Raw genomic sequence first — 16,778 nt, 5'->3', positions numbered from 1 at the left:
CATGGTGTATGTGCGTGAGGGACCGAGCCTTATTCTGATGACAGATAAACAGACAACACCGGGGCCGGGGGTGGATTTGGTCGGAGGTTTGGTTTAGACCCATCCGTCAGTCAATTCAGTTGAGACTTTCCCAGGTTGCTTAATTCTCCGCTGTTGTCGTTTTTCCAATTCAGCGATTCGCCTCCAGTCGAGATGGGACTGGGTGGGGAAACCAGGAAAGGGGCTCATTGTTTATCAGAGGACGACGACGGTTGCGTTGAGATTTGATCCTGTGAACGACGAAGTTCACGGAATCGTACGGACTGCGGTGAGAGGAATGCGTTCGGTCGAAGGAAGAAGGATCGAAACCGATGTTTTATTCATCGTTATTTTGTTCGGTTGCTCTACCGGAACTATTATCGGCGTGTGCTGATGGAAGTAAGACAAAGTTCGATTTGTGGCTCGCTGGAATGGTTAGTGGATAGAATCAGAAGTTTGCCGAAGATGGTGGGTCGGGTGGGGGAAGGTGGTTTATGTTGTGCTAATTTGACGGGCATTTATATTTATTTGTTGGATCGGATTGGAGGGAGGAATGTCTTTCGAAGTGGGATGGATGGCAGTGACGACAATTAGCGCCAGTCGATTGACTCAAGTCAACAGAGATGATGGCAAAACGGCTGTTGATGTGATAAGTTGAAGAGGATTATAAGTGAGCATTGATGGGCGATTAAAGTTACTCTAGTCATTGGTGTTTGTAAGATTAATATTTGTTTTCAAGTTACTTAGTTACCTGATGTTAAAGTTATAGACTCTTTAAAAAAATATTAAAAATTCCAATATACATTTTTTATTTACATTACATTTTTTGTAACAAATTGGTAGACACTCAAACAACTAGAAAAGTAAGAGTTATACAGTTTTCCAGCATTTTATTAATTCATTAGTCTAAATACTCTTTAATTATCCTCTGAATAATTGTAGAAGTTCCAATGAAGTTTGAAGACTTCGGCCGACATGTTTTGGAAATGTTTTCTGTCAAGAAGCCACTTTGCTATATATTCAGATTTATACGATAGCCATTATCTATACCTGAAGACAGTTTCGTATAAATCTGAATATTGTTTAAATCACTCGTCGCGAAATTAAAACTTGATAAGAAAATCTATCAAGCCCTGTCAGTATACATAATTAGCATCATTATCCGGTAACAGCCGTTTGCCATTGAGATCCTTCACATCATTAATTCAAGCCACTTAATCCACCGTTGTTCGCTGATCGGCCATCGTTCCCAGCGAAAACTTCACCAATTAAGATCCACCTGTCACTGTGGAGCTCTCCGTCTCACAGCGATACAGTTCAGAATCTCCCAATCCCAACGTCGGCATAAGCTTTGGCTTCAGAGTCCCCAACGTTTCAATTACAAATCTGATGCCGTCGAAAAATTAATGACAATAATCAATTACCGTACGACAACACCGACCAAAGAGTATTTACCGTCCAGAAGGATTTCAGCGTATGAACGTGTCAAACAGCTCCTCCGCCCTTCCCGGAGGACCCGTTCCTGCGCTGCCAAAGAGTTAATTAAAATTAACTCCCGGAATCGAATCATGTTTAATAATAATCATCACAATAATCCACAACCTCGGCAGACCTAGCGCCGACAGCGAATCAGCGCTTCCAGCTGCACCATGCAGCGCTGGGTGGTTTAAAATTTTAGGAATTTTCATTTCCGCGTATTTATATTCCTCGGAGCGGGGTGCGAGCGCAAATCCCTCGGCCACCAGCACCACCAACCGCCATAAATAATGAAGATAAATTTCAATAAATTATATTAATTGAACGATAATAAATAGACTGGCACGAGAGTGCTGTCATCGAATAATGTAAATCCGCATAACGCCTCACGTGGACCGCCCATTCGAATGGCACACAAATGAGAAGGAAATCATCGCATCAATCGATCGCTAGCTGGACAACTCGTCGTCTGAGGACTAGCGTTGTTTATTTCCTTAGGAAAACAGCATTTAACTCAGCCGCCGAAGAAAAATAACGATGACAGACGACAAACGATAACTTGAATGAATGGACCCACGGGATGACCCGGACCGTCCCTGGCCCGGTAATGGGTCGTTATCCAAGCGACGAACGGAACCGGAAGTCAACGAAAAGTTGTTCTCTCATACAACCCCCACCTGCCCCACTTCTAGAGTCCCGCATCCGATAGTGTGGTGGTGCGATGAGTAGCGAGCAGGAAGTGAACGAGAGCCAGTTCGATTTTCGCCATTCACTGAGCTGCGACGAGTACGGAAAGTGAAATCGACCTCCGGGAAATGAAATGGAGCGCGCGCCCATTTATCTTCATTTCCAGACGGTGTGTCGGGTGAGGAGGACGAGTTGCTGTCCCGGTGGATGGTGCCTTCAATGGATGATGGCTTTTGACGAGTCAGACGCTGATCTTTGCAAGGAGCGGAAACGAGGTTCTAATGGATACTGTTGATTCGTTCCGGGCAAAGCTTTAATGATTCGAAGGATTCAATCGAATTATTTGTTTGAATAGCTCCCGTTTTTATGGTTTGCTTCTTGGGCTTGTATAAATTTTTGGAAGAATTCTTTCTTCAGATTGTTTTCTGCAAAGCTAAGAAGTCGGCCAAGCTTCCGAGGGAAGGGTTTTAAGTTTTCGAGGCAAGCCTTCAAATTTCCGAGGGAACTACTTCAAACCTCAGGAGATCTTTCAATATTCCGGAAGAAAAATTCGATTCAGAAAAAATCGTCAAAAATTCAATATTTCTTGTTTTTGATGGAAACATTTCAAGCCTCTGGGTGTGCGGCACAAAACCGCCGCCGACATTTTAACATCGGAGCGACGCCGTTCAAAAATTTGGAAATCCACAGAATTTTGGAAATTCCTAGGATTCATTGAAATTTCTGAAGAATTTGCTCTGTGCTGAACTTTTGGAAATCCACAGAATTTTGGAAATTCTTAGGATTCATTAACATTTCTGAAGAATTTGCTCTGTGTTGAACTTAATCCTAGAATTAATAAAGTTTAACATTAATAAAGTTAAAAAAATGAAGAATTTGATTCATATTTCCACATCTCGTTGAAACTCCAGAAACTCGTAAAAATACCAATGATTCCCTTGAAAGTTGCATACAATTTTCCGATGAATTTTCGGAAAACTTTACTTAAAACAGAACGCACTTACAGTGCAATACATTTATAGTTGAAATAAAATAGTTGAAATGAACGAAGAAAGGGCCGTTTGCTAAAGCCATTTTATCCGAGGCAATAGACTGAAAGTTGTTTGGCCGAATATTTTATTTGACTGAACAAACCATTTGGTCAAAGCCCATCTAACAGGATTTTTTTTGGCCTAAAATATAATTTGATAGAAAGGGACATACGGCCGAAAATGTCGTTCAGCTGAACGGTACCTTAAGCTGATTATTTTGCCGAAAAAGTCGTTTAGTCGAATAGTTCATTGTGAAAATAGCGTTTGCCAGAATAGAATTTGGCGAAAGGACTTCTTCCCAAAGACCATTTCACCAAATGGCATTTCAACGAATGATATTCAGTCAAACCGGTCGTTTTCGTCAAATGTTTTGGTCAAAACACCATTTCGGCCAAAAGGCATTTTCAGCCAAATGACCCGTTAGGGCAAACAATTCTTCCGGTCAAACTGCCTGCTTGGCCGAATGTCCCTTTCGGCTGTACGTCACTTTCGGCCAAATGACATTTTCGGCCAAACTATTTTCGACATAATAACCGTTTCGGACATACGTTCAAATGAAATTCGGCTGATGACTTTCACCTTGAAGATGTTATTTAACTAGCATTCAGACAATAGCTTCCCGCCGAATGACTTTGGGCGCTTAACGACGGTAAGAGCCATTTGGTGGGAGGTGTTCCGAATTTATCATTTGGCTGAAATCCATCTAACTAAAAATGCCGTTGATCCGAAAAAGACATACGGCCGAAAATGTCGTTCGCTGAACTGGTCGTTTGATTCGAAAAAATCGTTTGCCCAAATGTCATTTGGATGGGTCGACATATTCAATCATTATACTCGTTCAGATAATTACATTTCGGCCGTAGGACCTGTTCGGGCCAATGACATTTTCAGCCTTTTCCGTCAAACGACCATTTCAGCCGAACGACATTTCTTGGCTAGATGACTTATTCGGCCAAATGACCTGTTAAGACGAACGCTTTCATTTCGGCCATATTAAATTCCACTAGATGACTTTCGACTTGACGTGTTATCTGGCCAAATGGCTTTTTAACTTCCGAAAAAGAAGCATTCTAATTCCTGACGGAATGCAGACAAATCCATGCCTGATTTCAGACGAATTTTTGTGTGAATTTAATATCCTATCGGGTCCGGTCAAGGAAGCTTTCGGGTTGTAAATTTCCTCCACGTTCTGCCAAGGTTATTGCATTCCATGCGAAATTCGAACGGTATTGTATCACTAATCACAAAAGTATATTTGCCAAAACTTGTATTTGTTGAGAAATCCTGACAGATTTAGATATTTTAGACATCGCAAATTTAAAAAAAAAATCTGGCGCTATTAGGACAAATTTATTTAGGTATTTATGCGAACAAAATTTGTTCGAAATTTTTACGCAAGTTTCAAAGCATTCAAATTTAAGCCTCCATTCAGATGACGCAAATTTGAGACGCAATTTCTTCCAGCTTTTTTTTATAATTTTGTCGTTTAGCTCACTACTAATTTAGACGAAATTATGTTGAAAATCAGTCAAATTAATGACCTAAACCGGCCGATTTGCTTGCGCATTTAAGATGAACTATAATCAAATTCATATAAAAATCATGTTGTCATCCAAACTATCCAAGCTTTAATTCCTATCGGAACTCAGGCAAATAATAATCGAATATCTGCCGGAAATCTGGTTTTCAGAATTAAATAGTCCAAAAAAACACGTATTAATGTTTGAATAAATGGGACACATGCGATATGGCAATGAGCCACAAACAAGCTATCAAACAACTCGCCCCATAACTTGAGAAGGATAGATTTTTTTACTTGGACACTTTTTTTTTTTTTTTTTTCTTGAGCAGGGTAAACAGAATCTGCAACAGACACCTGAGGAGGTACTCAGCACAGTAAAAATAAAAAGTAATATCATCAAATTTGATGCACATCATCGCCGTCGTAAATATGATGTTTTATTACATCTGTATAGCGTAACAAAAGTTGACATTGCTTGATATTTCCTCCTCAAACTAGAAACGCGTAATTCATTTAGACGTAATATTTTTGATGTAATTGAAAAAGCGACGTAAAAACGGACAGGATGAATCCCGCTTTTGGCAGCCGGTTGGGGATTCGGAATTTGTAAAATAATGCAAAATATTCTTTCAGTTAAACAATTTTACATTTATTAATTTTTGAAGCATTTTTCGTTTCTAAAGACTGACAATATAGATACTTATACATACTCGAATTATGATTTTCAGCTTAGATTTATAGTCTTTAATTAGGGGTTTCCCTGATTCCAATTTAAATATTAAATTTCAGAAATTGTAATCTTTAGTTTCTAACAAAAATTTTAAATTTTTAGCAGAAATTTTAATTTTGCGTCGGCAGAAATTTTATCGGCGCCAGTGTAATAGATCATTTTGAGGCAGCATGCCTGTGAACCCATGAATTTATTTATGCATTGGATCTAGGGAAATTCCTAAGTAAAGTTCTCCGGAACTCCTCCGGAAGTTTCTCCGATAGTTCCTCCGGAATACCTGTGAAAGTACCTCCGGGAATTCTTCCAGAAGTCTCTGCGAATTCCTTTGAATTTCCCCTGTGGATGCCTCCGGAAGCTCCTCTAGAGATACCTCGGAAGTTCCTTCGAAATTCCTCCGAAGAATCTTCAAGTTCCTCTAAAATTCCTTTGAGAATCCTCTGAAATTCCTCTGCAAGTTTCTCCGGAAATTCTTTCGAAAGGTCTCAAAATGCCTGCGGAAGTTCCTCTGGAATTCATCCGGAAGTCTAGGGAAATCCTCAAAAATTCCTCGGAAATTCCTCTATAAGTTTCTCTATCATTCTCCGGAATTTCTCGGAAGTTGCTCGATGAATTCCTCCAGGCTTTGTCAGAATTCCTCCGCAAAACTTCAAATTCCTCCGAGAATTGCGAAGAGAATTCCAGGAGGAATACGGAGGAATTCTGGAGGAACTTCAGGGGAATTCTGGAGAAACTCCGGAGGAACTCTTGGAGGAACTACCGGACGAATTCTAAGAGGAACTTCCGGAGGAATACCAGAGGAACTTGAGAGGAACTAGAGGAACTATCAGTGGAATTCCTGGAGACTTCAGGTAGAATTTCTGGAAGAAACTACAGGAGGAATTCTAAAGGAACTTCTGGAGAAATTCTAGAGAACTTCAGAGGAATCCTAGAGGAACTACCGAGGAACTCTTGAAGGAATGCCTAGAAAACCCGGAGAATTCCTGAGGAACTTCTGGAGGAATTTCTAGTGAAACTTTCGGATGAATCCTAAGGGAACTTTCGGAGAAAAATCTTGAAGGAATTCCGGAGGAATTCTTCGAGAAACTTCTCGAGAATTCCTAGAGAAACTTCTGGAGGAATTCCTATAGAAACTTTGGACGAATCCTAGAGGAACTCTGGAGAATTCCTAGAAGAACTTTCGGAGGAATCCTAGAGCAATTTTCGGAGGAATCCCTAGAACTTTCGAAAGAAATTAAAAGGGGAACTTCTGGAGGAATTCTTAGAGGAACTCGGAGAATTCCTGGAAGAACTCGAAGAATCCCTAAGAAACTCAGAGAATTCCGAAGGAATCCCAGAAGGAACTTTAGAAGGAATCCCGGAGGAACTTCCGGATGAATTCCCTGAGGAACGTCCGGAGGAATTCCCTGAGGAACGTCCGGAGGAATTTCCGGAGAATCTTCCGGAGGAACTTATGGAGAAACTCTCGAGGAACTCCGGAGAACTCGGATGGATTCCCGGAGACAGAGAAATTTCCTAAGAATAATTAGCAGAGTTTCCGAAGGAGTCAGAAACTCCCGGAGGAATTTTCAAAGGAACTTTGGAGGAATCTAGAGGAACTCCGGAGGAATTTCAGGAGAAATTCCTAAGAGGAACTTCGGAGGATTCTTGAAGGAACTCTTAGAAATTCCTGAGGAACTTCCGGAGAATTCTAAGAGCAACTCCTGGAGTAATTCTAGAGAAACTGTCGAAGGAATCCTATGGGAACTTCGGCAGAATTAGTTGAGGAACTTCCGGAGGAATTCCTGGAAAAGAACTTCGGAGGAATTCCTGGAAGAACTTCGGAGAATTCCTGGAAGAACTCGGAGATTCTGGAGGGAACTTCCGGAGGAATTTCTGGAGGAACTTCCTAGAATTCCTAGAGGAACTTCCGGAGGAATTCCTAGAGGAACTTCGGAGGAATTCCTAGAGGAACTTCCGGAGGAATTCCTGAAGGAACTTCGGAGGATTCTAGAGGAACTCGGAGGAATTTCGGAAGACTTCGGAGATTCTAAGAGCAACTCTGGGGTGATTTCTGAAACTGTCGAAGGATTCCCTAAGGAACTGTGCAAGAATTACTTGAGGAACTTGCGGCAAATTCTGGAGAACCGGAGATTCCTGGAGGGAACTCGTAGGAATTCCTGGAGGACTTCGAGGAATTCCTGGAGGACTTCCATGGGAATTCTTGGAGGAACTTCCGTAGGAATTCCACTGGAGGAACTTCCGTAGGGAATTCCTGGAGGAACTTCCGTAAGATTCCTGGAGAACTCCGATAGGAATTCCGGAGGAACTTCCGAGAATTCCTGGAAACTTCCGTAGGAATTCCTGGAGGAACTTCCGTGAGGTCCTGGAGGACTTAATAGGAATTCCTCAGAGGAACTTCCGTGGGAATTCCTGGAGGAACTTCCGTAGGAATTCCTGGAGGAACTTCCAGATGGAATTCCTGGAGGAACTTCCGTAGGAATTCCTGGAGGAACTTCGTAGGAATTCCTGGAGGAACTCAAGAATTCCTGGAGGAACTTCCTAGGAATTCCGGGAACTGTGAATTCTGGAACTTCGAGGAATTCCTGGAGAACCAGAATTCTGGAGGAACTTCCGTAGAATTCTGGAGGAACTGTAGGAATTCCTGGAGGAACTCCATAGGAATTCCTGGAGGAACTTCCGAGGAATTCCTGGAGGAACTTCCTAGAATTCCTGGAGGAACTTCCTGGGAATTCCTGAGGAACTTCCGTGAAGATTCCTGGAGGAACTTCCATGGGAATTCCTGGAGGAACTCCAGTGGCAATTCCTGGAGGAACGTAGCAATTCCTGGAGGAACTTCCGGAGAATTCCTGGAGAACTTCGGTGAAATTCCTGGAGGAACTGGAGGAACCAGTGGAATTCTGGAGGAACTTCAGTGGAATTCCTGGAGGAACTTCCGGTGGAATTCCTGGAGGAACTTCCGGTGAATTCCTGGAGGAACTTCCGGTGGAATTCCTGGAGGAACTTCCAGTGGAATTCCTGGAGGAACTGGGTGGAATTCCTGGAGGAACTTCGGTAGATTCTGGAGGAACTTCCGTGGAATTCCTGGAGGAACTGGGTGAATTCCTGGAGGAACTTCCGGTGGAATTCCTGGAGGAACTTCCAGTGCAAATTCTGGAGGAACTTCAGTGAATCCTGGAGGAACTTCCGGTAAATTCCTGGAGAACTTCAGTGGAATTCCTGGAGGAACTTCCGGTGGAATTCCTGGAGGAACTTCGTGGAATTCCTGGAGAACTTCGGTGGAATTCCTGGAGGAACTTCAGTGGAATTCCTGGAGGAACTTCAGGAATTCCTGGAGGAACTTCCGTGAAATTCCTGGAGGAACTTCGGTGGAATTCCTGGAGGAACTTCCGGTGGAATTCCTGGAGGAACTTCGGTGAATTCCTGGAGAACTTCCGAGGGAATTCCTGGAGGAACTTCGGTGGAATTCCTGGAGGAACTTCGGTGGAATTTCAGGAGGAACTTTCGGTAGAATTCGTGGAGGAACTTCCGTTGGAATTCCTGGAGGAGCTTCCTGTGGAATTCCTGGAGGAACTTCGGTGGAATTCCTGGAGGAACTTCCGTGGAATTCCTGGAGAGAACTTCGCTGGAGGAACTTCGTGGAATTCCTGGAGGAACTTCGTGGAATTCCTGGAAGTGTGGAACTGGAGGACTTCGTGGAATTCTGGGACTTCCGGTGAATTCGAGGAACTTCCGGTGGAATTCCTGGAGGAACTCGGTGAATTCCTGGAAATTCGGTGGAATTCCTGGAGGAACTTCGTGAATTCCTGGAGAACTTCCGGTGGAATTCCTGAGGAACTTCCGGTGAATTCGGTAATCTGGAGAACTTCGAAGGAATTCGTGGAGAATTAGCTTTATGTACCCGGCCTGCTCGGAATTTCCAGATTGGTTCGCAATTTGATTTCACGTAGGAAATGTTTAAACCAATTGATCAACAGGGTAATAGTGTTTACCTATGATACTTCATCATTTTATTAAAGAAAACTTTTGGAAACATTGCTGATTTTGAAGAAGGGACAAACCATTGCCTTTCGGGCAAACGCCTTTTTAAAAAGGACAAACATCCCGATCTTATTCCGGGCAAACGCATATTTTAAAAGAAGGATCACACCACCATTGCCTTATTCCGAGGAATGCCTACTTTTGAAAAGCAATCCACACCATCTCTCAGAAGGACTAATCATTGCTTGCTTCACTGGGCAAACTATGATTCCGATGAAGGTAACAATTGCTTTTCCCGTCGAAAATTAAATCTCGTTTTATTGTCCCAGTCGATTCTTTGGCTAATTTGAGGTCAACTTTCCCAAAAACTAATATTTTTGAAGCCTTCAACTATTTTAAAATCGAAAACAAAACCAAAAAGTGCTGGACGTGTAAGCACTGGAAAATTCACCAATGTTATGGTAATATGGTCTTCCTTAGACGGAGATATGAGTTCCAAATGGTGGACATCGGTAAATGGGTTGAAGTTATACTGAATTGATCGATAACTAAACAATACCCTTTCTCACACCCTCCCCTTAAAAACGACCTAACCACATCCACTAAAATCGTTTTCTTAGGACAGACAATATTTGATACAAATTTGGTTCACACCCTCCCCTTTTAGCATCCCTAACCCCCATCGCTCTCCTTAAGATAAAGAATGTTGTTCCAAATTTGGTTGAAATCGCCATGGGTTCAGAAAGTACACTGGGTTGATCAATTTAGCAATACCCTCCCACACCTCCCCCTTTTCCAAGAACATCCCTAACCCCCCATCATCGTCTCCCTAAGATAAAAATGTGTGTTCCAAATTTGTTTGAAATCGGCCAATGCGATCAGAAGAAACATATCTTCCCTTCAAAACCACATATCAAATTTGGTCTCATTTGCTTGTTTATCTTCGAATTATGCAGAAATATTTGTTATATTTGAATGAGAGCTCCCCATATAGAGTGGGAAGGGTCCCTAGAAACAATTCTTGTCATCGAACCTCCACATGTTACATTTGGTATTAGCTCTTGAGTTTTGCGGAAAACCACTGTGTGAAAATTTCACACCGATCGGTTCAGTAATTTTTGAGTCTAAATATAAGGTCAAACAGACAGAAATTCATTTTAATGTAAACAGAAGAAGAAGAAGATTATAACTTTCTGTCTTCTTGATTTTTTTCCCCATCATTCTGAATTTTTCAACATCCCTGCTCACTTTTTTTCACTCACTTTTCGTCGTTCACTTTTCGTCGTTTCGCGCGTTCAAAATTAGCTCTCTTTCCGCTTTGTAACCGTTTATAAGCACCATGTCTACGATGTTTCTCTTGGACAAAACACAACAACAATTGAACTCTGACACGATGACCAGTGGATATAAATCTGCGATCACTGCAACAATAAAATTTAATTATGGGTATATTTCAAAATTAAAATTAATTTATTGCCGATCGAGGCTTACCTCCATGATTCAATTTACTCTGCATTACCAAAGTGGTGCAGGATCCTGGATTTTAATATCAAATAGTCGAATACGCACTGTTCACACTCCACGATTTAATTAAAACTCGAACAGCACTTTGTTAAAACTTCATGTTTAGCACAAAGAGTTTTTCCACGCACCGACAAGTTTGCTTATCAACAACAAAGCGAAAATTTATTCTGACTGACAGTTCGTTTCGAGCTGCAGCTTTGAGTGCGATCACAGCATTGTCCAGCAATTTCACGTTGATTTAACATAATAAACAACCTGAGTATGTAATATTATCCTTCTTTTCCAACTGACATGATGTGCATCATTTTATGTGTAATAAATACTGATTTATAGAGGGTAATTTTACGTACTTTGTGCGTAACTGAAAAATATTTTGTCCGCTAGATTTTACGTTCAGTTGTGTAATTTTACATCGATTAGACGTGAAAATACATCAAATCGGCTATTACATAGATTTTTTGAGTACATTGACCAATGTTACGTCACGGATATTAATATTTTTTTGCTGTGAGGTAGTGTGGATGGGTATGTCAGTAACTCTACCCGACCCACTAAAACAAACCCTTTCAGATCCGTACCCCGGCCGCAATTAAGCAATACATCAGGGGGACTATGAGAACGCTTCACGCTATGCTGCACTTGACGTCAAACACAACATCGACTTCAATGGCTACCTCACCACCTGTCGATCGCAAGCTAGATGTACCTCGGTCCGTATCCATCTCACGTTGAGACAGCACCCGACAACAACCACCGCGTGAACCGCAATGACCTCTATATCTACATACTGAGTCCCCGGCCACCCGCGACATGTTGGTTGTCGGGTGACAAGTGTTCACTATCATCGGGTGCCCTTACTGCACTCGTTGGTTTTGTTCAAGACGCCACCACCGCTGCAGTTTCGACATGGATCTGTTGAGATGCTGTGTTCACCGCATTCCATATAGCTTCTTCCCGGCACATCCTCTCGCGAGGTTGTCCGGGTTGTATCCATACCACTAATGGTATGTGCGTTCTACTCGATCGCGGCATGCAACATCACTGCTCTCCGATTCTACCTCACCTACACATTCAGAGACACTCCAGAATCTGCAAGCCAAACCTGTGTAGGAATTTCTTAAAGCACATGTTCAGACAACACCTGTGTTAGGGTGAAGTTGACTTGACCATCTTCCTATCAACCCAGTTGGACACATCTGAATCAGTCTGTGGTCCAACGACCTTTGACTCGGATGTCCATGCTCTGCCATTTGGAACGCAAGCTGCTCTCTTGACGTCGCACTTGCCCGAGTCCCTTCCGTTGTAGCACTCCACATCCTCCTCTAAGGTGTGTCTATCGGCATCATTCCAGCTTACGCACACCGCCTCATATGGTATGGTGCGATATGCTCGCACTAGACATCAGCCGGTGTACTTATCAATTTCTTTACATTGTACTCGGCTTTTAGTGCTCGGCCCATGCCCACGCCATAACGGATGATAGACAATGCTACGCCAGCTATCAGCCTACGCACTTGACTATACCGCCGATCTGTTGGACATCATTCGTGATAAAGATTTTATCGCCAATGAAGCCCTTGATCGCATAATCGACGTGGCTCGTAATTGAGCTATCATCGATCATCACGCCTGTTGAGAGACCTCACGGAGTTAACTGTGCAGGTCCCTACTCTATCCTCGCCTGTTGCAGCCGCGGTGGTATACTACCACTTCTGTCTTGTGATGCAAGGCAACCGCCTCGAGTTGAGCCATTCCTCCACTCTGCCAATCGCGTATGAAGCCTTCAGTTCGACTTCGACGAGAGTGTCACCTGCTACTTCTAGCATTACGTCATCCGCGAAGCCTTCTATCTTCACTCGCCGGAAGACTGGCGTAATACTCCATCGTACATAATATTCCACAGAACGGTCCGAGGATCGATCCTGTGGAACACCCGAACTACGATCGACTTTGACCGGCATCAGTGTTGTATAGCACCCTATTCAATAGTTTTCAGTATCCTGGTAATCCGAACTCTCAATCGGTGCAGGAGTCAGCTTGCTGCCAGCTAGCATTGTTGAACGCGTTTTACATCGAGTGTAATCACGCGCAGTACCTATCCTCTTCTGTTTAGACCTCTCGCTATCTTGGCCGTATCCGTTACCGCTCGAATTGCTTCGATGGTAGAACGGCCCTTACGGAAGCTCATACTGGTTGCTAGATAAGCCACCAGCAAACTCTGTATGGCCGACAATCTATTCAGAATGACCTCTCTAGCAGCTTTCAGCGTGTGTCGAGTAGGCAAATTGTCTGTATGCCGAAGGATCCCCGGCTGTTTGCCGGAGCTCGGTATAGCAATTTCTGCCGTTCCATCGATCTGGAAATTTCCTTCGTCCATGCATCTCTGGAGCAGCTCTAACATATCTGGATTGGCAAGAATGGCGTGTTTAAGGGCCAGGTTTGAATACCATCCGGCCTGGCGCTTATTGAGCTTAAGTTTTCTTGCGCTACGATAAGCTCTTCGTTAGTCACTAGCGTACGCATCTGACAGCTCGTACGGTGTAGCGGGCCAGTCCGATGGTTCATGTGTCGGAAACAGTCCTCTACTATACTGGCTAACAGCTCTGGGGATCTTTGGAGGTGTGCTATTGGTCCCTGACATCACTATCCTGTATGCATCGCTTACGGGTGTCATTCGCCATCCTGCACAGCTGTTCAAGCAGGCTCGCTTGCTGCATTTAATCTCGTAGTTCAGGGCTCTGCTCGCTGTCCGGAATACCCCTCGTCTATCGAGTCGCTCAGCGTCTGTTCTAGCACGTCAACCTTCTTTTAGCTTTAAGACGGTTCTACGAAGATCTGCATCGTGTCAGACCACCAGTACACTGGTTGTCGATTTCCTGGGGCTGGTGGCATCGCCACGTCGCAAGCACGTGTACTCCGTCAGGTCGTTACCGCTTAGTCCTGTGTCCTACTCTCCCAGCGCAGTGCCTCCACCAACAGCTCTTGATTGAACTGTGACGTCGCCATCCGGGATCCGTTGCACCACCTCTTCTCGTCGTAGTTCTCTGGGTATACTCGACCATAACGTACTTCCTGATGGTCGCTGAAGTTGACGCTCGTGGACCATCCATTTGGTTCTTCAGTCCATCCTGCGCTGCAGAAGGTGACATCGATACATGAATCACCGCTCGGTCCTCTGAACGTTGGCACTTGACCTTCGTTCAGCAGAACTACGTTCAATACCGCGTGACTCTAACAGGATATGACCTCTAGCGTTAGTAAACCGGAACCGTCCACTGCCCGCATTGAAGTCACCTGCTACAACTACTGGTTAAGGCCAGTTAGCTTCGCGCAAGAGTATCACTACCCTAGTGTACTGCTCTATACTCCATCTAGGAGGACAGTAGCATACAAAAGTAAACACCGTTTACCTTTGCTTGACGAAACCTCATCGTTAGGCGAAGATATTATCTTCTGGATGGGGTAGCGCCCAAGTCCAGATTCCCACCATACCGGACTTGTCCGCAATCCAGCTGCCGTTTCCAGCAGGATGCGGTATAGTCGGACACAAGGCAACATCAGCTTTACACTCGATAACCGACTGTTGTAGCAGCAGCTGGCCGCCTCGCAGTGGTTCAAGTTTAGCTGTGTTACTTGCATGTCTGGACCCTTCTAGAGGCCGGACAGGTACGCGCACCGGTGAGATGCCTGTTGTCTGCCCCCGTAGGACAGATCAGGCATCTCAGTGCAGCTAGGTGCGAGCCTGGTGGTTTTCGGCTCCACCTACGGCACAGCTTACTACGGTCAGGTCCCTTACAGTCATATGACTTATGACCGTGGCCAAGGCACCTGTAGTAGGCCTGATTGGTTGGCTTTGCTCAGCGAGCACCGACCAACCCACCTTCAGTTTCTTATCCAGCACCTTCTTGGCCTCAGCCATGGTATTGGAATGAGGCAACCTGCATTCCCGCAAAGTTTTGCGTAACGAATCGCGGATTCCTGGATCTCGACATTACACTGATCCTTCAGTGCGTCTACCAGGTCTCCGGCTTCGGTTCTCATCCATGCCCTTGCACTGGATGTTCAGGACTGGGCACAGGGCTCTACTAGACCCTGTCACCCAGGACCTCTTCCGTCAACTTTTTATACTGAACTCTTCGAGTAGCATCCCCTTCAAGACGAGAATCATCTCGCCTTTGCGCGTTCTTCGGATGCAGTTGACATCCCTCCTAGACTAGAGAGCTTCTAGTGCCTCTCATAGTCTTTAGGACTTCGCTAGCTTTTATCGTCAGCCTTGACAATGATCGCTTCACCTCTATCCTTCCGCTTGCCACTCCACTAGAAGGCGCACCCTTTTCCTCACGGGTCTACCTTCTTGGCGGTGGCTGGATCCTTTCCCTTGGTCGCACTCCTTGCGACCTGCTGGCGGCTTCTTTTCTCCTTTTAGGATTCACTACCTTTGTCCATGGTAGATCTTCTCCCGGCGGTCCTCTGATATCTTCCTGGTGGAGTACCATTTTCCTCTCGGTCTCCACTCGGACCTTTGCTGCGGTCCGTGCCAGCTTTATTAGCTACTTTCAGGTCCGCCTCCTGCGTGACCCTACTAAGCTTAGGAGTTGCTCGCTGTTAGCCATACGCCGTTTAAGTTCTGCAGTCTGGCTCTCCCAGCTGCTTCCTTCTGCAAGGAGCCGAATCTTCGATTCGGCCTCCTTCGAGGCCTTCTTGGCTTGGCTAACCAATTCCTTTCTTCAGTAAGAAGACGGATCTTGTGCTCCGCCTCCTTCACTGGCTTCCAGCAAGGACTTCCACTCCGACTTCGCCTCCACGACTAGAGCGCAGAGGGTTAGTACGGCCTGTAAGTCCTTACTATAATTCACTGCGTTGTCCAGGAAGGACATGATTACGTCCGAAACGTCCGTAATCACCTCCATCGTCTGGACTCCATCCTCACCGTGGTTAGTCATCACCGAGTTAATGACTTTGGTCAGGTGGGCCGTCCATCTAACATCCACCGCACCTCTTCCGACCCACCACGTGCTCCGCCATCGCCTCCCCGGCGATCTTTGGGGTGACCGATCAGCCGCTGCGCCTGGCGAAAGGGTTCTCCTTGTCGCCATTCGCCTCACCTCCTTCCTTCGTCGTTTTGAAATTTTAATGGGAAACTCATGTTTGTTGGGTTGCCCGGCTGTGTCCTGTTGGTGTGTCGCCTTCGCGATCCCATGGTTATCTATACATACCTTGCGGCATGCAGGAGGCCATGCGAGGTTGACACTTTCGTGTTCAGAGCCAGATCAGCGCTAGTCAGGAAGGAGCATCTGAGTTCTCCCACTCAGCTACCAGCTGAGCCACAGGATTGTACCGCGTGCCACAAGGCCTGCCACGGTTTTAGGGGACGGAAGACAGCCTGGCCATTAGCCCATTCGCCGTTTCAGGTCGGTGTCACCCGCCTTACTAAGAGATTAGAATAACAGACTACCAGCCTTGCGTTCACAATATCTCAATATCCAAAAACAAGACCAATAACATGCAACCAGTATACCATAATCAGGATCTTACGGATCAATCCTGATGTGCCAATGGCACTCCCTGGGCTTGTGCTTTTGAAGCGGCACACAGTCGCTTTGATAGAGTCTGCTTACGGGCACTTGTGGTTTTGGGAGGGATTTTAGAGCCCACTGCTAAATCCCACCACGCCCTAGGCAGTTCTCCTGACTCGCAGACAGCTGGAGGGGTCTCAAGCCTGGACATGGTCCATGCTGTCCCTACTGTCCCTGCTGCCCCAGGACTTGGACACTGGCGGAGTTGAATCTGTGATAGATATTTTATTAAATTT

The 16,778-nt window shown here is 44.8% G+C and overlaps 1 protein-coding gene across 7 annotated transcripts in view; it reads left to right on the top strand.

Annotated features, from left to right (window-relative positions):
* LOC134203692 (polypyrimidine tract-binding protein 1) overlaps positions 1–16,778 on the top strand; it is a 723,317-nt gene that overhangs the window by 553,499 nt on the left and 153,040 nt on the right. The window lies entirely within an intron of this gene.

This window comes from Armigeres subalbatus, chromosome 1, assembly GCF_024139115.2.
Source record: "Armigeres subalbatus isolate Guangzhou_Male chromosome 1, GZ_Asu_2, whole genome shotgun sequence".
NCBI lineage: Eukaryota > Metazoa > Arthropoda > Insecta > Diptera > Culicidae > Armigeres > Armigeres subalbatus.
This window is presented reverse-complemented; position numbering and strand designations above follow the sequence as displayed.